The sequence below is a fragment of the Arvicanthis niloticus genome, chromosome 5 (genome assembly GCF_011762505.2).
Source record: "Arvicanthis niloticus isolate mArvNil1 chromosome 5, mArvNil1.pat.X, whole genome shotgun sequence".
Taxonomy (NCBI): Eukaryota; Metazoa; Chordata; class Mammalia; order Rodentia; family Muridae; genus Arvicanthis; species Arvicanthis niloticus.
This window is the reverse complement of record NC_047662.1, coordinates 89,338,634-89,361,898: the sequence shown is the minus strand read 5'-3', so window position 1 is coordinate 89,361,898 and position 23,265 is coordinate 89,338,634. Positions and strand designations below refer to the sequence as shown.

General features: G+C 46.4%; 1 long non-coding RNA gene across 1 annotated transcript; it reads left to right on the top strand.

The window, feature by feature from the left end:
* The first annotated feature begins 4,462 nt into the window (after window positions 1–4,462).
* Window positions 4,463–23,041, top strand: LOC143442445 (uncharacterized). Its single transcript, XR_013110667.1, has 4 exons — window positions 4,463–4,610; window positions 4,755–4,928; window positions 5,742–5,811; window positions 22,531–23,041. It is a non-coding gene; the product is annotated as an uncharacterized LOC143442445 (long non-coding RNA).
* The last annotated feature ends 224 nt before the right edge of the window (window positions 23,042–23,265 follow it).

Below are 23,265 nucleotides of genomic sequence, written 5' to 3'. Positions count from 1 at the left end.
AAGGTTGCTAGTATGACATGAATAGTGTAGCTGAAGCCAATAGTGCATGCTTATTAGATGGTTGGTATTTCTCCAGTAACTAGCAACACGTCTGGCTGTAAGGAGGGGGTTCCTGCTATTTCCATTCTCATTTTGTAGACAAGGAAGCTAAGGTTCAGAGATGTCAATCCACTTCTCCAGGGCCACACAGGTGATCTGGCGCTGACCTAGGCCTCAAATCCAGGTACTCTGACCCTAGGGAATACTGCCTAAATTACAACTTTCTCCTCTTCGGTTGGAGCTGGAAGATGATTACCTTGTTTGATTTGTCAGTTTCATGGCTGGGGTGGGGCAGGGGTGGGGGCCGAATATGGGTTTAGGCAAATTTGAGAGGCTTTATGGCACTAGAATGAACAGCTGTGTGGATTCATTCATTCAGTAACTACTTAATGAGTGTCCAAGTGCCGGGTCCAAAAATAGCCAGGTTGGTTGGCTTAGGAACGTTCTGGAGAGGTCTGGGCTTTTGAGGGAGGGGAGGAAGAATCAAGAATGACCTCACTGCATTGGAAGAGCTGTTTCTACAGTCAGTGCAGCCTATGCCACTGCTTTCGGGCAGAAAGGAAGATTGCTGGAAGGTTCCATCCCATCCACAAGTGGGACGCCAGGACATCTGCAGTCAAGGCTTCTAGCAGGCTCCTTCTGGCTGCCATGGCCTCCCCTTTGGCTGAGTATGAGGTCTGCCTTGGCTTTGATTCCCCATTAATTACCCTTGGAGGTAATCTTCTAAATGCCAGTAATGACCACATGTTAATTTCCCTCTCTCCTGCTGTCTCGCTCCTTCCCCCTTTAATGGGCCATGCACGCTTGTCGGGATGTTTACCAAAGCATCCCGGTTAGAGACTTAGAGACATAAATAAATGAATTTCTCTTGTCTGAAGGATCTAGAGATGGAATTAACGTGAGAGGAGTAATTTACAGGTGAATAATCACTTGGATCCCCCAGCAGGGAGACCCGTTCAGCTTCTCTAATTATTTACCTTCCCCCAATTTTCTTTGCTTTGAACTGTGTAACATGGAGGTGTACGGGGGTGGCATGGGGAGCCAGAGATCTTATTTTGGATTTTCCCTCTCGGTTGTGAAATACCTCTTGGGGAGGGGCCTCATTAGGATGCAAAGCTGTCCATCGAAACACTCTGTGCATGGGGCGGCACTTCACGAGTCACAGCTTCATTCGGATACCTCTGAGTGTATTTGGAGGGAGATGCTACTGCCAGCCCCTTTTATAGATGAAGAAGCTGAGGTTCTATTGGATGACGTCATTCTCCACAGACACCTCATGGTAGAAGTTTCAGGCTATGGCTCAAGCCAGCTTCCTGACTCTCCCTTGTTCTAAGCTGCCCACAGAGCATCTTCACCTGGCTGCTTGCTGTCTGGCATTTACAGTTGGTGAATTCCTTTAAACATACCATGCAGCACAACTCCCTTCTGCAAGAAGTCCCAGCACTCTCTGCCAACAACCTGCTGTCTTTCCCTGTAGGCTGGTGGCCGCGCCCCTTCCTTACGCGGCTCATTTTCCATTTTAAGATTTCCTGTTTGAACTAAAGGGCAAAGATCTTGATGTATCAGCCTGGAGCCAAGCTTCTGTGTGTATAAAGGGGAGCTCTGGCCCCTGCCCTCTGTTTGTCCACTGGCCTTATCGATGGAGCCCAAGTTCCAAGTTCAGAGGCTCCAGTTCCTTCCCGATTTGCTGGGTAAAGTCCAGCCCTTCCGTGCGGGCGGCCAGGGCGGGTGACCAGCCTGGAGCCAGTGGTCATTTACTGCTGGACAGGGCTTCCGTCCTGCCTGGTAATCCATTGGCTGCAACTAACAGACAGCTGGACAATTGCAGGACAGGGGTACTAAGGACACCCCATTTTTTTTCTTTTTTACTGCTCAGTGCTGACTAAGCCAGGGAGTGAGGCCAATGAGGCCAGTGCTGTTGAGGGCTGCTTGAAGCTACAGGTTTTTCAGGGTCCAGATGGCTTTCCCCACCTAATGTGTGCTCTCACAAGTAAGCTCACTCCAGATAAAACTAGGAGCTCCCCAGCCTTGTCCTTTTCCAGAGAGACACTTAACTGGTGCCATTTTTATGGGGGATAATAAGACTGGTATCATTGCTGGTGTGTTGGTTCCAAGGTCCTTTCATCTCCTACGTCTCATCTGATGTACAGGACAGTCAGGAGTCGTCTAGATGCTTATCACCTTGGTGTTCCAGAGGAACCACCAGAGCCAGAATCGATGGTTTCACTGAGCAGTTCCCTTCATGATTCAAGTCCCCACAAGTTGAGGATCACGAGGTGACATAGGTACAGTCGCTCTTTGGGTGGATCAGAGTTTCAGTCCTTAGAAGGAAAGACTCTCAAGCTCAGGAGAAACTCCCGAGGTGCGTCTGTGTGTGTCTGAGGGGCAGAGTGGAGGGGCAAAGCATCCTGAGAAATTGCTTTCACAAGGTTACCTCCAAACTCCCTGAGGACCAGGAAAGGGCTATAGCTCTCAGAGGCACTCAGGGAGATCCTTGTCTACTTAAGTTTAAGTGCAGACTTAACCTTAGATACTCCTGCTGTGACCCGCCTCCACAAGACAACAGGGCTTCCCAGTTTCCCAGTGGATGGTGTGTCTCTCACCTGAAGGTATTTACCTGTTTGGTGACTAGCTTTGTCTCTTGGTGCTGAGAGGTAGCATGGCCCAAGACACTGGATGCATGTTTTCTATGGAATGAACATCTTTCTCTCTCTCCTACACGTGCGTGCGCGCGCACACACATACACACACACACACACACTGCCATTCTGAACCTCAGACCTATTAAATCAAAAGGCAAAATGAAGCTTCTAGGATAGTGTAAATTGCTAGCTGGAACTGACCTAAAGCAGAACTCTGGGTCTTGTGTGCCTGTGCTCCAGAGACCAGGAATTTGGTATGGGGCGACTCACATTCTGATCTTGCTAATAATGTTTTCCAGTTTCAACTGACCTTGTCATGTTCTGTGGCCAACCATGTAGGCCCCTGTGGCAGGCTCAGGTAGTCCCTTTCCTGCTTAATAATTGTTGGGTTTGGGAATGAGCACTAAGTCCCAGGGGAGAACTTCTCCATGTGGAGGAGACTCTTCTTTCCAATGCGGAGGCAAGCTTCTGCCTGGGCTGTGTTGCTGACCCTTATGATGACAAAGATGGCTGCTGGACCAGGTGCTAGGCAACCTGTGCCAGGGTGAGTGGTGGCTCTGTCCCCTCTAGGCCAGCTTCCCCATTTGTTCTGTTCCTATGATATGGTGCCTGGAGCCCTGGGAGCCAGGGAATGAAAGGGTATCTTAGGGTTTTCCTGAGCTGTGGTCAACCCGTCTATGGCGGGGTCTATCCCTCTGCTTTTCTCTGCCACACCCCCCGACATTGCTGACTAGGGATGTGAGCTACAGCTGCTGGAGGTTCAGAGACTTGCTCAGAGCATTGCTGGAAAAGACTTGGAGGTCTATGCTGGTCCCTAGCCTTCAGCTAGTGTCCCTCCTGGGAGACCTTGTAAAGTTCAGGATGAATCCTGCTGCCATCTCTCAGGCTTTGAGCTGTTCTCAGCTTGTCCTTTTCTCTACTTCCTCTTTCACCTCCACTTCTTTTTAACATTATCTTTCTCTATTCTGATTCTCTTGGGGTGGGGGTGGGGAGTGGCTGATACAGCACAAGATGACGTCAGTAAGAACAGGGCTTCTAAACGCCTGGCCTGCTACAGCCCAGCACAGGGACTTGGGCCTCAGGTTTTTCATCTATGGAATAATTATTTCTTCCCAGGCTTGTGAAGATTCTTTGAGATAATAATGTACTTCAAGCTCTGGTCAGTAGTGAAGAAGACCATAGAATTAGCTAGGCACTGGGCACCGTTCCAAGGATTCTTGGACCTTGGGTGTTCCCATTTTACAGGAAAGTAAGTCAAGACCTAGGGTCAGATAGCTTGGGAGTGGCAGAACCAGGATGGTGAATCCAGCTATCTGGGTCTGGGCCAAGTTCTGCTGCCCTGTAGAGATGCCCTGCTGGTTGGCTGAGTGCTCTGTGGGGTCAACTTTTCCCAACCGATTCCCTTGCTTGCTAACTATCTACCTCTAGGAAACTCATCCTGAAGACACTGTAGGCAGCTCCCCTTCTCACCTTCCCCTGACACCCCACCCACATTTCAGCCTGGTGATCTGGTTCCATCTTCTACCTCTGTGCCTGAGGGGAACAACAGAGCAGCATCTTGTCAAGAAGCATAAGAGAAAGTTGTAACTGTCTGAGGGCTCTTGGGAAGGAGCCTGTGGCTTCTGAGACATGGAAAAGCATTAAGCTAGATTTGCCGTAATACCTGCAGGTGACGGGAGGGGTTATGCTCATTTCACACACAGAGGAAGGGTGAAAGGCGAGAGGCTTGAACCTAGTACTTCTCATTCTGGACTGCCTGACTCTGGACTGTGGAATCTGCTGACTGCTTTCTCACACTGGTTTTGTTTGTTTGTTTGTTTTGTCAAGGTATTGCATATCCCAGGCTGGTCTCAAGCTCATTGCATAGCTGAGGAAGACCTTGACTTTCTGATCTGCAAAATCTCCACTTCTTAAGTGCTGGGATTACAGGTAGGCATCACCACACCTAATTTATGTGGTACTGGGGAGGAACCAGGGCCTCATGCATTCTAGGCAAGCATGTAGGCAAGCATGCTACCAACCAAACTACATCCCCAAGTCCTGCTTTTTTTTTTTTTTTTTTTTTTTAAATAGGATCTCACTCTGTAGCCCAGCCTGCTTTTGAATCTGGGATGTTTCCTCTACCTCAGTCTCTCATGCGCAGAAGGCAACCCCTGAGACCTCCTTTCACGTTTGTAGGAGAGAGTGAGGAGTCTCCAGGACATAATGGCCAGAAGCCCTAAACCTAGAATAGAAGCCTGCAAGGAGGTTGGTATTTGTCCTGAGGATTGTGGGTGGCATGTCATGAGGCAGAAGGAAAAGGTTGTGGGCTCAGGAGAGAGATGCTGTGATATGTTTCCAGTATACACTGGCTTGCTGCCCCCCAAGAAGGCAGCATCTTGTGTCTCTTCTCATGGCAAGCCAAGGACCTCTGGGCAGAGAGCAGGGAGCATGGACAAGAGGGCTGAAGTGAGCTGCTGCGTGCCCCAGATCACCAGATCCAGGCTCAGTTAAGCATGCATTCTTCACACAGAGAATCGGGGTTTGGGATGGTCTTGGGCTTCCTCAGTTTTTCTAAATACTTCATTCTTCCCTGAGTCAGCCCCTGCACGATCTAGGGCAAGAAGCAAGCAAGCCAGGCATCTCCTAAGCTTCACAGGGAGGCCTAGCTTTCTTCTTGGCACGTGAATTAAAGAGAGGGGGTGGGAGGGGCCATGACTGCTTAGCCTAGGACAGAGGTGAGAGAGGAAGGGAGACACAGTTGAAGTTTGAATGCTCAGTTCAACATAGTGGCCTTGGGGAGAAGAAAGTTGCATCTGTGGGTAACACGTACCCATACTTCAGAAAGAGCCAGATGCTGACAAAAATAAAAACACCACCTACCCCTTCTCCCCCTCCAAAAAAAACCTAGGTGTGTTAGGATCGAGGGAATATGGTATTTGCTTAGAAATGAAAATCGATTGCCTTTAACTTACGATAAGATAATTGTGTTTCTCTGAGTCATCGTCATGCATTGCTGTCCGTAAAGCTCACTCATTAAGTAGTAAGGGTATGTGCTTTATCTTAATTCATTTTTTATAGGGCTGTGAATTCCTGCATTTATCTACCTTGGTTTTCCTGTGTAGACACAGGGCTGCCTGGCCTCGCAGAGGTAAGATAACTTATTATGTGGCCACCATTTCTCTGGAACTCAGCCTAAGGCTGAAGTGGGCCTAGTTCCGACTGCCTGATGGTGTATGGCCTGGGGGTACCCATCCCACGGCTCCTCTTCATTCACAGCACACAGGGAAGCTACGTGCTGTGTATGTGTCTTTCAGCCCCATTGAGATAATGCTGGGTCACCACTGTGAACAAGTGCTGGGATCGTCTAGAGCTATGGAGTGGCTTTACTCACCCTCCACACGGTCCTGGCCATCAGGCATGGCCACCCAGAGATGAACTTGGGTTGAATTGGTGGGAAGGGCTGAGGAGGGTTCTGGAAAATGGAGCCAGTTTTAAGCGTTCAGGTCCTCATGGATAAATAGATAGCTTCCTTCACTTGAACTGCATCTCTTTTAGTCTTCCTTTCTTCAACTGTTAAATGAGATGGATGACCGCACTGTCCTCAGAGGGCGCTGGGAAGACATTCCATGAGAAAAACACAAGATGTATACAATTTACCACAGGGCTGGACATGGTGGTGTGGGATAAGAGTCCCAGCTACTCAGGAGGATTTTTTTTTTTTTTTTTTTGACCCCAGGACTTCAAGGCCAGTCTGAGCAACATAAGTGAGACCATGTCTTAAAAAAAAAAAAAAAGTCCTCCAAACTACAAAGCAATAACAAAATAGTATAGCAAATGAGAACTCTGATTATTTTAAATAAAATGTGTACTAGAGCTTAGACTAGATGCTAAGTGTACATTAGCCCTGGTGACCCCTGGTGAAATAGAGGCTATTTATCATGTGGGAGATGGAGAAGTAGGGGAGGTGGAGGAGGTGAGTGGGAGACAAGTATGTCTCTAAGCCAGCATCTCTGGAGCTGCTCTGATGCCCTAGGGACAGCCAGTTCTCTTGGACCCAAAACCCACTATGTGCCCCCCATGTACTGCCAAGCTGGGATTCATGGTACTTTTGAAAATCTGTGAGATGGAGTCATCTCAGAGACAGGGATCAGATGCTCTCTTCTGGATTCCCGGGGTACCAAGGAAGCATGTGGTACACACATATACACACAGGCAAACATTTATACATATTAAAAAACGGACACATAAATCTTTAAAAAGAGAAAAGAGAAAAGGAGGAATATGGAGGCAGAATTTGGCAATTCCAATCCAGGCCTCTCTGTCAACTGATGGCAGGAACACAGCCACAGTCAGAACTGTGGGGGCTCTGTCGTCCACACGTGATGCTCCAGAAACAGTGGCAGAAACTTGCTGCTGCCAGACAAAAACGACCAGAGGAGTGTCCCATCCTTCCAGCACTCTGGCAGAAAAAAAGCAAATCTACACAAAGATGTGTTTCAGTTGCAAGCTTCTGACTTATCAACAGCATCTGGAGTCAGGCTTTTGGGAGTCGGCATCAGGAGGAACAGGAGTTCAAGGTTACCTTCAGTTACAGTCCCTTTAAGGCTAGCCTGGGCTATAGAAGACTCCGTCTTAAACAAACAAACAAACAAACAAACACACTTTACACACAACACAGCACACATACCACACACCACCACCACATACCACACATACACACCCCAAATGCAAAGAAAACCTCACAATTACAACAACAAAATACACAGTAGTATCACATTTTCTTTAACAGAGCTGTCTGACTCAGAGCAGTTGGTAGATAAGTCTGGCGCCTGCTCAAAGGCAGTCATCGGAGACTGGCCACAGCAGTTCCACGAAGGATTGACAAGGATTGGGCAAGTCACATTTGTTCAAGGGAGACAGCTCACAAGCCATCACAGTTTGATTCTGTGATGGGTGTCATACAGCACTCAGGGCATGCGTCTCTCTGACTCACACTGTTGGTAGAACTGTATGGACATATTTGGTACCTGTGAAGCGTGTATACCCCATGCTGGAGGTTTAGACTTCATCTTCAGGTCAGAATGGGAAGTAGATGATGGAAAGGAAAGGCAGTTGGGTATCTATATCAGGTACAGATGAGGGCACTGAATGAATGATTGCTGCTGTCTCCCTGACTTAGGGAACCAGTGGGACTTGTTCAGAGGAACCCATGAAGAAGAGGCAGTTGTGCTCCGGCCCTCCTAACCTTATTTCTGTGCCTTTAGTACAAGCTCTTCCTACCCCATGTCCTTTGCATGTGCTAGTCTTTGCCTGGATAGGCTCCCAATTCTGAGCATGCGTTTACATTCTCAAAGAGTCTCTCCTCAAGCTCCGTATTTGCTTCAGACTCTCATCACGCTTGCATTTGCTTATTTTAATATTGCAGAGTGTCTTAGGAAAACATACAGGCTGTGAGGACCAGGAGTTGTCTGCCTTATTCAAGACTGTGGATCTGCCTGCCACCCAGACCAAAGCTCAGCGTCTCCTACCTAGTCTTTTGCCAAAGGTTGGGGAGGACCATGAGTCTAGGTGTGAACTGCTCAAACAGCTTTGTTAAGCATACTGTTTGCACACTGTACAGGTCATTTGTTTAAAGTGTTAAATGCTAGGCTTTTAGCATAGTCACAGACATGCACATTTTAGTCTCCCCAATAACTATTAGCAATCAACTTTTATTCCCTTCCCCCCACACTCCTGACAACCCTCACCTGCCATCTGTTTCTATGGATTTGCCTAGCCTGGAATGACCCATACCCTATGTCCCTCAATAGATGGCCATTTGGGCCATTTGTGGTGTTTCCACCCCTCTACCTTTCCCTCCCTTCTTCCCTCCCCTTTCTCTCCTTCCCTCCCCATTTCTCTGCCTCCCTTCCTTCTTCCTTCTCCCTCCCTCCCTTCCATTCTTTCTTTCATTTCTTTTAGTACCGGGCACATCATCTTCAGCCTCGCACATGCTAAGGAATGCCACACCACTGAGTCTCATCCTTGACCCTTTAGCTTTTAGTTTTCATACAGGGTCTCACTAAGTTGTTCCTGCTGGTGTTGAACTCACTCTGTAACCCAGCTTGGCTTTGAACTTGTGGTCCCTCTGCCTCATCCTCCCAAGTAGCTGGAATTAGAAGTTTCCACCTTGAGAAAAAAATGTGTTTATTTATTTATGGTGAGTATATATGTGTGCGCGTACATGCCACAGTTCGTGTATGAAGGTCACGAACCTTTGGGAGTGACCTTTGGGAGAAACCTTTGGGAGTCCATTCTCTTCTCCCTTGTTGACTCTGGGTTTTTCTGGTGTCTGCATTGTACAGTGGACACCAGGAGAGCTGGGCCACAAGCTTTTGGTTGATTCTCCTGTCTCCACATCCTAACTCACTGTAGGAGTGCTGGAATCACAGGTTGCGCACCACTGCATCCAGCGGTTTATGCTGACTTCAAGGGATCGAACTCAGGTTATCAGACCTGTGTGGCAAGCCTTTTTATGTGACACCTATCTTCTTGGCCTATCTCTCCCTTCTGGCAGTTGTGAATAATGTCACATATACATTTCTGTTTGAGTTTTTTTTGTTTGTTTGTTTATTTTTGTTTCTTTTTTTTGTTTGTTTGTTTGTTTTGTGGGGATACATTTTCATACTGCTTGGGCATATATATCTTTACTGTATCTTTTAACTCTCTTGCCAATCAGCTCCATGGAACTTCCTTTGAATGACTTGGCCTGCCTGGTGTACTGGCTGGTTTAATGTCAACTTGACACAAGCTGGAGTCATTGGAGAGGAGGGAGCCTCAATTGAGAAAATGCCTCTCTAAGACATGGCTATAGGCAAGCCTGTAAGGCATTTTTTAAATTAATGATTGATGGAAGAGTGTCCAATTCATTGCCAGTGGGTCCATCCCTGGGCTCGTGGTCCTGGGTTCTATAAGAGAGCAGGCTGAGCAAACCACGAGGAGCAAGCCAGAAAGCAGCACCCCTTCATGGCTTCTGCCTTAGTTCCTGCTTCTAGGTTATTGCCCTGTTTTGAGTTCCTGTCCTGACTTCCTGTGCTGATGAAGTATGATATTCAGTGGAAGCCAAATAAGCCCTTTCCTCCCCAAGTTGCTTTTGGTCACGGTATTTCATTGCAGCACTAAAACCCCAACTAAGACAACCGGCTTCCCCGTAGGAGCAAATCTGCCTCCCTGTTCTTCGGCCTGCAAGGGATTCAGGCTTCACCCTCCAAGGACTCTAAGAATATAGGGAGAAGCGAGTTGAAGTCCTTCCAGCCAGGTGGCAAGGCGGGCATTCCATTCTCCCTGCTGGGACTCGTCACTTTCAGTAGCACCTCACCTTTCATCTTTATGGAGGGGGAACAAAGATCACCATGCCTTGTTCCCAGACAGAAACAGACACAGCACTGTAATGATTAACATCATAACTTTGTTATTGGCCTGCACAGGCCTCCTGCTGTCAGCCAGCAGCACACAGACAACCCTGCTGGCTCAGACTTCTAAGTTGGAGGACACTAGAACAAAGCCAGTGTGTATGTGCCCAAGTCCCCTGCACACAACCTTTTGCCACTAAGGTCTACCTGGAGTGGTCTGGCCACTCCTGAAAGACTTTCTTTAACCTAAAGGACATAGGTGCTTTTGACCTTTCCCCTTTGACCCATCTCAGGACCTCTGCCAGGCATGCTCCCTATACCATCCTTATTTTCTCAGCCCGGCAGCAAAGCTACTGCCATTTGCTCACTTTACACACATGGATGATGACTTCAAGCTCGAATCTGTCACCCCACCTGCAGGTGCGCATGTGTACACGGTCATGCAATGGCTTTTGAGAGACAGTTCTCTATTTCCACTGTGTGGGTCTGGGGATCAAACTTAGGCCATCAGGGTTGGCAGCAAGCAACTTTACCCACTGAGCCATCTCACTGGTCTGCGACTTTGAACTTCTGATCCTTCTGCCTCTACCTCCCAAGAGTTGGGAGTTCAGATGTGTGCCACCATGTCTGATTCTACACAATGATGGTGACTGAACCCAGGGCCTCATGCAGGTTAGACAGGCACTCTGCCAACTGAGCTACATCCTGGCACGCCAAACACTTCATTATCTCTTCCTTTATCTCCCCCCATCTCTTTTATTTATTTATTTATTTATTTATTTATTTATTTATTTATTTAATGTTTGGAGGCAGAATCTCAGTAGCTGAGGCTGGTCTCAAACTTGCTAGCTAGTCAAAAATAAATCTAAACTCCATGTCTACCTCCAAAGGGTTGTGGTTAGAGGGCATATCACCACATCATGCTAAGACCCCCAATTCTCAATCTACCTCCCCCCTTCCCTGGCCTTGACCTTTGCTTGAGTTTCTCTAGAGCAGACATACCACAACTCATCCCGTTATTCAAGAGATGATTCACTTGGCTGTTCATTAAGGCCTCTCTCTCCGAGGCTGATCTTACATCGCCTCTGCATCCGGCATTCTGCTACAAAGGTGACGATGGTGTGGTCCAGGTCCTCAGGGTTAATATAGTCTAGTGCAGATCTGGTGAGAGTTCTTTGGGTTTCCATCGAGTGGCAAGAGTAACAGATAAGGCATCGCTGGGGTAGGGAACTGGGGCATGAATAGAAGAAGTGTTAGCAGCCTCTTGATGCTAGGTGTTCTAGTCTCCTGCATCCAAGCAGACATGACTTATATCCATACCTGGCTTTTCTTGGCAATAGCTCTGTAGATCAGAGATAGACCTTGGACCCTAGAAGAGCTGATTCCTAGGTAAGCTAGAGACCACTGACTGGGGCCGTGGCCTGTAGAGATGAGCTTACCTAATTGGATTTTGTTTCCTGGAAGTTAGACTTGGGACCAGAGAAACCGACCTAGTAGGTACTTTGTTCCATGGGCTTGGGTGCCAAGTAGAGTTGAGGTTGGAATGAACAGCAATCGGGTATGGGTGAAAGAAGTGCACAGCTAATTCTTAGATACTCTGTGTGTGTGTGTGTGTGTGTGTGTGTGTGTGTGTGTGTGTGTAAGACTGGAAGAGACTCCCAAAGACAAGAAGAAAAGGGGGTGGGTGGGGAGAAGAGGATAGAGAAAGTGGTTCTAGTAAACTTTGTGGGTTAAGTATAAAGGTTTTCCAGCCTCCAATGTGGCCTCTACTTACTTTCTTTGTGTGTCTGTGTCCGTCTAAGAGCAGCCCCATCCTGCGGAGGAATGAGCTTGGTTGGAGATGTAGGGCAGCCTAGCTTATACAAAGCACCGAGCGTTTGATTCCAGTGTCACACAAAATGAGGGATGGTGATTCGTGTCTGTAAGCCCATTACTGAGGAGATGGAAGTAGGAGGGTCAGGTGTTCAAGATTATTCTCAGATCCATCTGGGTTATAGGAGACTCTGTCGAAAAAATAGCAAACCAAACCAAACAAGTCACATAACCAACAAAATAAACATGACATTTAGTCCTTGAAATAGCCGGGTGGTGGTGGCACACACCTTTAATCCCATCACACAGGAGGCAAAGACAGGAAGATCTGTCTTCAGAAGTTCAAGGGCAGCCTGGTCTACAGAGCAAGTTCCAGGACAGCCAAGGCTACGCAGAGAAATCCTTTTTCAAGAAATCCAAATGAAATAAAATCTTAGTCCTTGAAACACAGAGTCTTGACTACAGCAGCACTGTGTTCCAAAACTTCTCAGGCAGACAGAGCCTTTTCAGTTGCATAAGATGAGGAGGTTATTTAAGAACATTCTGGAAAGGGCCAGCATCAGTTCTGAGAAGGCGGAGACTCAGTCCTAGTGGATGCAGTTCCAGTAAGGGGGCTGTCGGGCTTTAAAGAGCCTCTGTGATTAGAACTGGGAAAGCATGTGAGAAGTAAGGCTTCCCAGTGGGGCTGGGTGTGCAGGACCAGGTGTTCAAGATTACCCAAGATATGTCCGAGTTACAGGAGACTCCCTCTCAAAAACAGCAAAACAAAACAAATCACCAAATAAACATGATGTCAGGAGGATGAGTGTGTGTGTGTCTGACTGACTGTCTGTCTGTCTGTCTGTCTGTCTGTCTTTACAGGTAGTTCTTGGCAGAGACACATTATCTCAGCTGCGATTTCCCTCCCCCCATTTTTGGCTGTTGAGATGTTGGGAAATGCCTTTTCTCTTACTTGTAATGAGCATGCACTATTCCACATCTGTCTGAGGCCAGCGCTTTTTCTGTTATCAGTTGCTGAGAGGTTTCACGGTTCTCTTCATCTGTCATGGATTCTCCTGACTTGTCTCTTGTCAGTGGTGCTGAGCTTGGGCAAGTGACTCGATCTCAATCTTTCTTTGGGTCTCATTCTCTTCATCTGGAAAAATGGGGATTCTCTCAGTTGACTTCTAGGGTGGCACTTTCCAACTCCCTATGGGGAAACACCAGGCCTTAAAATATATATAATTTATATATATTTATTTATATATAAAAATTATATATACACATATATAAAAATGTATATATAATTTAATAAATGTATACTAAATAAATATTGTGTGTGTGAGAGTATGTGTGTATGTGTGCATGTATGTCTGTATGTGTGTGTACATTTGTGAATGTGTTTGATTGTAAGTGCATGTGTGCATATTTGTGTGTGTAAGGCACAGGACAACCTCTCCTGTGATCTTTATGAATACTATTCCCTTCCTTTGAAGCAAGATTTCTTATTGTTCTGAGGTATACCAACTATGTTACACAAGCCACTGAGCCCCGAGAGTCCTTCTATGTCTGTTCCCAGGTTTGGTATTGCAAGATATGTCCCATCACAGCTGGCCTTTTTATGTGGGTTCTGGGTACCAAACTCAAGTCATCATCTTACTCCTGCAAGACATCCCCCCCCCAAAAAAAAAAAAAAAACCCAAGGATGACCAAAAACTCTTGTTTGTGCTTGGTTTTATTCGTGCAGTGCTGGGGATCAAACCCCACCTTCATAAATGCTAGGCAAGCTCTCTTTCCTTGAGCTGTGACCTAGCCTTCTTTTACATTCTACGTTTGAAATAGACTCTCCCTAAGTTACCCAGGTTGCTTTTAATCTCACTGTGTCTTAGGCATTGAACTCCTGAGTCTCCTGCCCCAGGCTTTCAAGTGCAACCGTTACAGGCCTGCAGCACCAGGCTCAGCTTACTGCTATTGTTTACATCACATGATGAACTCTATATCCTTTTCCTTCCACCATAACATGTATTTACTGAACTAGACCCAATGTAAGGTGGAAGGAACATGGAAACAAATCACACATTTGTCCCTCATGAGCTGACTGACAGATTGACATATCCCCACAATTCAGTATGTAAGTGTCCCCATAGTTGAACAACACACAGGGGGTTCAGAGGTCAAGGTTTTAGTACGTCCATGGAATACAATTTTGGGAAACAGTTGGGACTTTAGTATAACAAGGGCAGAGCAGGGGACCTTAGTGCAGGCTGAAGTGATAAATGACCCACAAAGTCTGTTTTAAATAACAGACATTTATGGCTTATAGGTCTGGAGGCAGGAAGTCCCTGGTCAGAGGGGCCAGCACAGAGAGGCCTCTCAACCTTTCAGGACTTCATCAAGTCCCCTTGCAGCCGAGGGAGGATGAGAGCATGCCCTTGGGTATCTTTTGTAGGTGCAGCATCCTATTCGTTTGGGACACTATAGCAAAACCCCACAAACTGGAAAGGTTATCAACAAGAGAGGGTTATTTCTCATAGTTGTAGAGCCTGAAAAGTTTGAGAGCAATGCTCTGCCAGATGGAGAGTCTGCTGAGGGCTTGTTTTCTGATTACTTGATGATGCTATAATCCTGGGCCCTCATATAGTGGAAGAGGTGAGCGAGTTTCCTGGAGCTCATTCACAAGGCACTAATTGCCTGCCATAGCCCCACCCTACCGGCAGCATCACCTTCCAGGTTAGAATGTCAGTGTATTCATTTGGAGTGGGTGGGGACTACAAGCATTCATTGTATAATTGCCCAGGAATGGCAGTAGTAGTTAGATGGGAGACTTATTGTTTCACAGAGAGCCTTGAAGGAATGCAAAGAACCTGACTGGGACTCTATGGGTCAAATGAAAGTCAGGAATTTCAGCTCCACTACAAACCTGTTCCCTTGGTCAGTTCCTTGGTGTGTGTGTGTGTGTGGGGGGGGATGGAACACAACACACAAGTGAGTGACACTGGGAGGACACTCTGCTGTCCGACACTTGCATTAGGTCCTGCTAATCCGTCAGTACCTGATTCTTCTCTAACATTACACGCAGCCCTTTGGGAGAACACAGATGGTGCCTGACCTATCATTTATCCAGAGCCCCAAGCACACAGTGACCTTCCGAAGAGAGGACTTAGCTTCTTTAAAATGGCACCCCAGGAGCAGCCAGTAAGTGATTGCAAACCATTTTGCAACTATTAAGTGCCCTTTTGATGTTGTATAGGAATAATATTTTTTTTAAAAAAAAGTCCCCTCTCTTGAAGGACCCAGTGATTCATTTCTTTCTTCCCTTCCTTGCCCATTAAAAGGCCTTTCCCCTGCACTCAGTGAAGAACAATAAAGGAATAGTCAGCACCAACCAGATCAAGGGGTGGAAAAATACGAGGGTTGATTGAAGCTTTTGTTCCCTTGGATCTCTCTGCTTAGCACTGATGACTGGGCTGCAGCTGAGGTCTTGGGTGTTGCTCCCTTTGGCCTGGCAGCCACCTTAGAGCTCTGTAAGGCCAAGGTCAGCTTTCCTCGAACATGGGAAAAGGAAGACTCAGCAGAGAATGTAAATGTGGGATGGGTATGGCGTGTTGATTGGAGACTGCTTGCCTAGCATGCACTAGGCCCTCTGTATGATCTCCAGCACCTCATAAACTGGGCATGGTGGCACAACCTGTGATCGAAACACCCAGGAGATGGAGGCAGATAGATCAGAAGTTCACAGTTGCCTTCAGCTACATGCTGAGTTCAAGGTTAGCCTGGGCTATATTAGATCCTGTTTCAAAACCCATAAAGATAAGAGACTAAGTATTTCTCCAGGGTTATATCAGCTGTGCTGGAGGTACATTATCCTGTCTCCCCCATCTCTCCAGTTTCATTTTTATTTAATTTTAGTTATGTGTAGGTATCTGTCTGAATGTGGGTATGTACGAGTGAGTGCAGGTACCCAAGGAAGCCAGAGGCATAGGATTCCCTGAAGCAGGAGCTGTAGACACATGTGAACTGCCTCATGCAGGTGCTGGAAACAGATCTCAGTTCCTCCAGAGGAGCAGCAAGTGCTCTTAACCATGGTTCCATCTCTCTCCATCCCCCGTTCTCCTTTCTTTAGACGGAGGTGCTCATTAATTTCTGTTGAAGTTGTTATTAAGTGTATGTGCTAAATACTTGTGCCACACCTGAGGCAGGCACTTGTTTTTTCAGGAGGAGGTACTAAGAGAGAATCTTATTCTATAGTACAGGTGGGCCTTGAACTTGTGATTCTCTTATGTGAGCTTGCCAAGTGTTGGGGTTAAAGGCACATAGCACCACACCTGGCTACTGAACTGGGAGCTTCTAAGTTGAGGCTCCTATTTGACCTTCAAGCTATTCAGAAAGCTTGACGACTCCTACAGCCTCAATAATCTAGAATGTTCTATTCTGAGTCAGCATGTTGCCCAATTCCATGTCACCTACTTACTGTTAAATCAACTTGTAAGGAAATAAAAAGTGCTATAAAAAAAAAACCCGGATCTACCTGTTTTCCACATTGCTTGTTTGTTTTTGCACCTCGCTTCCTGTAGTTTTTCCATGTGTACTTAGGTTTCTAGTGTAGGGATGCATTCATTTCTAAATATTGGTACAACCCATGCAATGGTTTGTTCATCTTTTATCAACTGACATCGTTTTCAGATGTTTTCCAAAAATTTGATAATTACATTTCTCTCAGATTACAAATGCCCTAGAGACACCACTGTTCATTTGCTTATGGGCCTCTATTCTTACCCTGCTTATTATATTTTATAATTATTCTATTATCTAAGTTTTAATGGAAATGTACAAACTATGCAGATTTATGGAGTACCACATGATTTTCCCTCTCTCCTTTTCTCCCTTCCTCCCCCTTCACCCCTCCCTCCATTCTTAGATCTCCTTTAGCTCAGGTTGTCCTTAGAACTTACTATGTGTCTGAGCATGACCTTGAACTCTTGATCCTCTACTTCCCAAGTGATGGAATTATAAGCATGGACCATCATACCTGGTTGGTTGTTTTTGAGACAGGATGTCTTTATGTAGCTCAAGCTAGTCTCAAACTTGGGATCCTTTTGCCTTAGATTCCTGAGTGCTGGGATTATAGGTGTGTGCCCCACACCTGACTCTATGCGAGGTTATTGCATACACATGCATCATTGGGTAAACATGCCTCTTTCTTCAAACTGTTGTCAGTTCTTTGTGGGAAAAGCATTTCTTTAACATATTCTTGCCAAGTACCTGTATGTGCCAAGCTGAAAGGAAACAGGCACAGGTCCTAGCTTTCCCAAGAGTATACTTCTCTGGGAGAGGCCAAAGTGACACAAGGTGTGGAAAATAATCATGGGCAGGCTGGAGAGATGGCTCAGTGGTTAAGGGCACTGACTACTCTTCCTGAGGTCCCAAGTTCAGTTCTCAGTATCCCCATGACAGCTTACAATTATCTGTAGCTCCAGTTCTAGAGGACCTCAAATCAAATGCAGTTCTAGAAGACCTCAAATCAAATGCCTTGTGGCAAACTGATGTCACCCATATCCCCTCACACAGACACACCTATAGGCAAAACATCAATGCACAATAAAATAAAACTAAATTATTTAAAAAAGATAATCGTGGGCTATGACCATGCCATACAAAGATGTGATGGAAGATGATTCGGGAACTTCCTGATATATTTCCTGGAAGCCACTTGTACCAGAATTTTATGAGCTGAGTGACAGAGAGTGAGGGTAATTCAGGCCCTTAGAGGGATCTAAGCCAGTGAAGACACATACAGAAAACATGGCGTTCCACACCCTGAGCCGTGTATGATAGAGCAAGCATTTGTTTCCCCCTTTGGGTTCTGCTCAGAGATGATCGGACTCTCCTCTCTGCCTCCGGGTTTAGCTCCCTGATGGGTTCTTCTCCTTCCATTCCTGGTCCTCTTCTTGTCACCCAGCTGCCAGCACGTCTGAATTCTTTGTCATAGAAATGGTGTCTTCAGTTTGGTGGAGAAAAGGGAGAAATAGGAGAGGTTTAATCATTCACAATGATGAAGAAACCTCCAGGGACAGCTAAAAGAAGGGTTTACACAGGAGCTGGAGGGCCACCTCAGCTCTGCTTGGCTATCGGCTGGCTTTGTTCTTGTGCATGGCTTTCCCTTGTAGTGTACACCTTCATTATCAGCTTCAGGGGAGGTCTTGTTTGTTTACCTGATAGAGTGTCTTGGTGGCCCAGGCACAAGAGGACTTGCTATCATGAATGGTTGGGATCGGTTAAACTAAGCATAGATTATTGTCCTATCTGTGTGCTGGGAAGAGGAATCAATACTAATCAAGCCTCGTGTCAAAGAAAAATGACATTCTGCTACTAAAGAAGGAGGGAGAATGCTGTCCTGGCAGGGTATGAAGTGATGTGCTCCTGTATACAGTTGACCTCCACATCTGCCTGTCTTCCCTCACGCATACTCCTTTCTAGGCCCAGACATTGAATCCTTCGCATACGAGCCACGTGTTCCTTTTCTCAGTCTGGATGGCACTTCTTCTTCCCACCCTTCAGCTCCTGAAAGACCTCTTTCAGAAGCTCCCTTGGCTATTCAGCTATGTGGCCCTCACCAATAAGTCCTATCCTATCCCTTTGTCTATTCCTTCATAGCACTACGATAATCTGTGCTTATCTTGGGCCTCTCTTCACTTACCTTTGCTCTCTCTTACTGGCTTGTATACCTGGGGAGGGTTGGGGACCGTGTCTAGCCTGTCCCATGCTTTTCCCCCTAGTGTGTTTCACACAGTTTGCAGCATGACAGATGCTCATCAAATATGTATGGAGTAAAGAATGAGTGGGTGGATGTTAGTGTTTCCCTTCTTTGGGGATTATAATAACTCCCCGGGTTACTTCCAAAGCCACACGAATCTTGTTTATTATTTAAATTTTATTTGGCAAATGTTCATTAAGTAACTGTCTTATCGTGGCCCCAGCAGTGAACCATCAGGGTAGATTTAGACCACGGGGTTTATAACCCACAGACCTGGAGTCTCCAGAGATCAACCTGACTTCAGTTTGTTTCTTTCTGTCTTGAACAAGAGAGGAGAGAGCTCTTTTGGTGCTCTATGTTCCTTTATAGCACACTTCCTTCCTGGGGGATGGGAGAACAGCAAGACTTGGAAGTGAGTGGCATGTAGCTTGGCTCTGGGACCTTCAGGGTCTTTGCCAATGTCTCCTTGCCTTGTTGTTGCCAGTAGAACACTCAGCTCTCTGCTGGCCGGGATTCCAAGGCACATTCACTCTGGACTCTCTGTCCCTTGCCTGTCCTGTTGTTAGTCTCACTTCCATCCTTATGGAGACGAGTATGCATGCGCATATGGACACACTCTGTCTGCAGTGCTGGGAATCATACCCAGGGCTTGCAAGTGCTAGGCAAATGGTACAGAGACTTCTGAACACTACCTCCTGCTCTGTAGCTTTATTTAGTAGTCAGGTCTTCAAGCTGATATGACACCCATGAGTGTCAGGATGTCCCAGCCCAGAGTTGGGCTCTGGGTTATAATGTGAAAATCTAGTCTGAGGCTTCACAGGTGTTGATGTGCGCATAGTCAGGGGAGCAGGGACCCATGTGAAGAAACTGTACCTCACAGGCTTCAGATCTTCTCAAGACAGTTGGTTGTTTATTTACAAGGCAGTAGGGGTCTGGCTTTCAGTGATAATTGTGTGTTGAGGAACTGGCAGGTCATCAACTGTAATTTTCTTTTCAATTAAAAAATTAAAATGGCCTTCAAAGGCCCAGAATTGAAAACACCAGGCATGGAGAGCACTACGGTTCTCACTTAGTCTGGACACAATGGTTAGCTTCCTCTTTCTTTCTCCCCAGAGGCCCAGGGTGTTGGGCAACTGCAGGCCAGCCCATTTGGCTCTTCCTCATTCGACTAGGCCTAGGGCTTAGAGAGAAGCCTTCTTTCAGGGCCTCCGTGTGAAGAAACCGTGTCCTGTCCTCAATTTCATCATTGTGTGAAGGAGAGGAGTCCTTCAAGTACGGTATTGTTCTTTTTCTTCATAGTGGAAGGAATTGAACCTTAGGCCTTATGTAAGAAAGGCATGCACTCTACCGCTAAACTACCGACCTAGCCCTTATCTTTGCTCTTTTGTATGCCTCTGTCTCTTATCAGTTGGTGTAGGCCTCATCTTGTGGTTCAAAATTCATGAGGGTTTTTTTTTTTTTTTTTTTTTTTTTTTTTTAAACCAGGGCCATATTAAGTGTCTGGTGAAGACTTGATTGCCTCACCAGCAAAAGGGAATCCACGGAGCCACGTGGATACTTAGTAAATCTCTCTTTAAATCTTTCAAGGCTTTCCATTTTTGTTGAGTGTGTAGTCATGCCTGTGAGTGTGAATGTACACAGGTCCCCGTGCTCATGGAGAGGTCAGAGGGCAGCTTTCCTTTTACTGTGGGTTTTGGGGCTCCAACTCAAGTTGTCAGGCTTGGATGGCAAGTGCTGTACCTATTAAGCATCTCCTGCTCAACACTGACTTTTTTTTTAAAGGGAAGTATTTGGGGTTACACATAGAACCTTTTGGATGTGAAGTCTATCGCTGAGCCCCAGACCTGTAATTATCCTTCTAGGGGTATGTGTTCCATCTCCACACCTCTCTGAAATCTATATACTGAGGTATTGGTGGGGATGGTGGGGATGATGATGGTGGTGGTGATGATGATGGTGGTGGTGATGATGATGATATAATGACAGATGACAATTTCCTCCTTAGACTGAGCTAAAAGACAATAAAGAGCAAAGGATGCTTTTTTTTCCCTTACCTCAGCCCTGCCCTTGATGCTCCACTTTGAGTATATAATTTGCTTCTTAAACACACTGCAGACACCTTTGGCTTTGCCAAATTCCCAAATTTGTCTGCCATATTCCCAGCATATTTAGGTTATCCCAGCTTAGCCCTTAGGATTTTTTGCATGCTTGCCTTGTATTCCAGCTTGTTGGTTTCTGACAAAACTGATAGAATTCTCCAGTCTCCAAACTGCCTTCTGGCCCTCAGTCCCCAGACTGGAAGATTGGATTGGCTCACCTTGGGCCTAAATGTCTCTTGTGGCCCAAACTTGACCATGCACTTGATTTGTTTGACCTGGCGAAGTCACAGGAGGGGCACCCTGTTCCTCGGTGCATCCCCCCTCCCGAAAGCACAGAGGGCTTGATCCCCTTCTCCCTCCCAACAGGTGTCCAGTACCTGAGTTGCCTGGGCTGCAGCAGTAAAACAATATTCTGTGCTATAAACACAAAGCTCACCTGTGAAGGTCAGTGTGCCCAGGGGTGGGGCTGGCAAACAGAGCAGCCATTTACAGTTGAGCACACGGATCATAAATTATTTCACAGATAGCACTATTCCCTTATTTACAGAGGAACCGGGGGAGGGGAAGACCACACACCTACTTTCTGCGGTGAGAAAATGGAGTTCAGAGTTTTACCCACAGACTTCCTATCATTCTCCTGATAAATTACCTCTTTTCCTTGTACCTGCCATTGAACATTGGATTTTTTTTTTCTTTTGGTTGATAGTCCCATGCTGGTTTTTTGTTTGTTTGTTTGTTTTTGTTTTTCCATTTGTCAGAATTCTGAATTTGAGAGGAACTTCTTTGGTCTAACTTCTTTGTGTAGAGAGCATCTCCTAGACAAAGGTTCTGTCAGTGATGGCTAGTGAGTTTCGGAACTTACAGACATGGGTTATTTTGAGCACTGGTAAGAAATGCCCATGCACCCTCTTGTTTCTTAGTTGGCTGATTTGAGAAAGAATCTATTCTGGCCCTCACTGGCTAGCCTGGTAACTCACTATGTAGCCCAGGCCTCAGTCCTGTCATCCTCCTGCCTCAGCCTCTAAGTGCTGTGACTACAGAGATGTGCCACCATGACTGGCTTCCCGTTCTCTGTTCTGCTATTCCACGACTTCTGGGAGATTGATTATTTCTGCTACAGGTAAAGACTGTCTTGTTCTATCATTGTGAAGAAGACATGCCCCCAAATACCTACTAATGGGTGTATGCATTCTACTACCCGGAGCTCTGTCCTTTTTATGCTTGCTGCCAGGTACCTCATCCTCCCTGTGTTTGCCCTTAAATTTTGACCTAGGGCCTCAGAAATGGGATGGAGGAGGATTGAAAAATTGCAGGTTGGGGACTTGGATGTTTGGTAGCTGTTGGTAACGTACGAGAAAAGGCCAGTAAAGATGGGAGGTAGCCAGACAGATTGGAGTCTCAGGTCTGCTCTAGTCTAGCTGCTGTGTTCCTTTGAGTACTTTATTATCTCCTCAGACCTCAGTTTATTCATTTGTCAATGGGCCTACCAGAGTCTCTCTCATGGAAAAGAGGTGAAATAAGACCACAAGAAGAGCCACATGAGTTTTGTGTGGCGTGTTGGGCCATGTAGTCTACATGGGGCGTGGGGCTCAGCAAGATTCCCAGGGTCACACAGCAGTTTCCCCTCCTCTTCTCAACCTGAGAAGATCTGAATGAGATAGAGACACCCCCAGGTGGATGGGCTTTGGCTCCACATGAGCTGCCCTGGAACATGGTGGGTTCATGATGTGCATGTGTGCACACTGGGTTGGTTGACCTACAGAAGTTTATTATGTCTCTCTCACTTTTCTGATACCAGGAGTTTGAGTCACTTTGCTCGTGTTTTATTTCAGAGAACAGTTTAGGTGTGCGTCTGTCATGGTGTGGAAAGCATGGTGGCAACCATGTAAGACAGCTGGCCTCACTATCAGGCAGGAAGGAGAGCGAGACAAATCCTGACGATCATTTTCTTTTCTCTCTTCGTGAAGTCTGGGACTTCAGCCCACGGGAATATGCTGCTCACATTTAGCACAAATTTCCTCACTTCAATGAACCTAATCCAGAAGATCCCTTGTACCCATGCCAGAGGCACATCTCTTCAGTAAGCCTAAGTTCTGACAAATGGACAGCATTAACCATGGGAGACTACATTTCAGCTATGGTGCTCCTGTGCCTTGGAATGATGTGACTTGAGGATTCTAAGCAAGATCCATGCAGAAAGGATGGAGATCACTCACTGTCCTGAGAACACTGGTGGCCCTCCCAGTTCATCCAGCCAGAGCCCTCATGGAAGGCGCCAGAGTGTCATAAAAATACCAGGATGTTTCTGTAGGCATTTGCAATAAAGGACTTTTCCTGACTTCAGTCTAAGAGTTCTTTGCTTAGGGGAGTGTCTTACCTCTTCTAATTCCTGAACAGCAGCAGCAGCAGCAGCAGCAGCAGCAGCAGCAGCAGCAGCAGCAACAGCAACAGCAACAACAAACTAGATAAGTTTTAGTTCCTCTAGTTAGAACTCCTGTCCCTTTGCAGAAGAAAGAAACTAGCCCTTGCTGTCTTCTTAACTTTGATATTTCCCTAAATCTTACAGC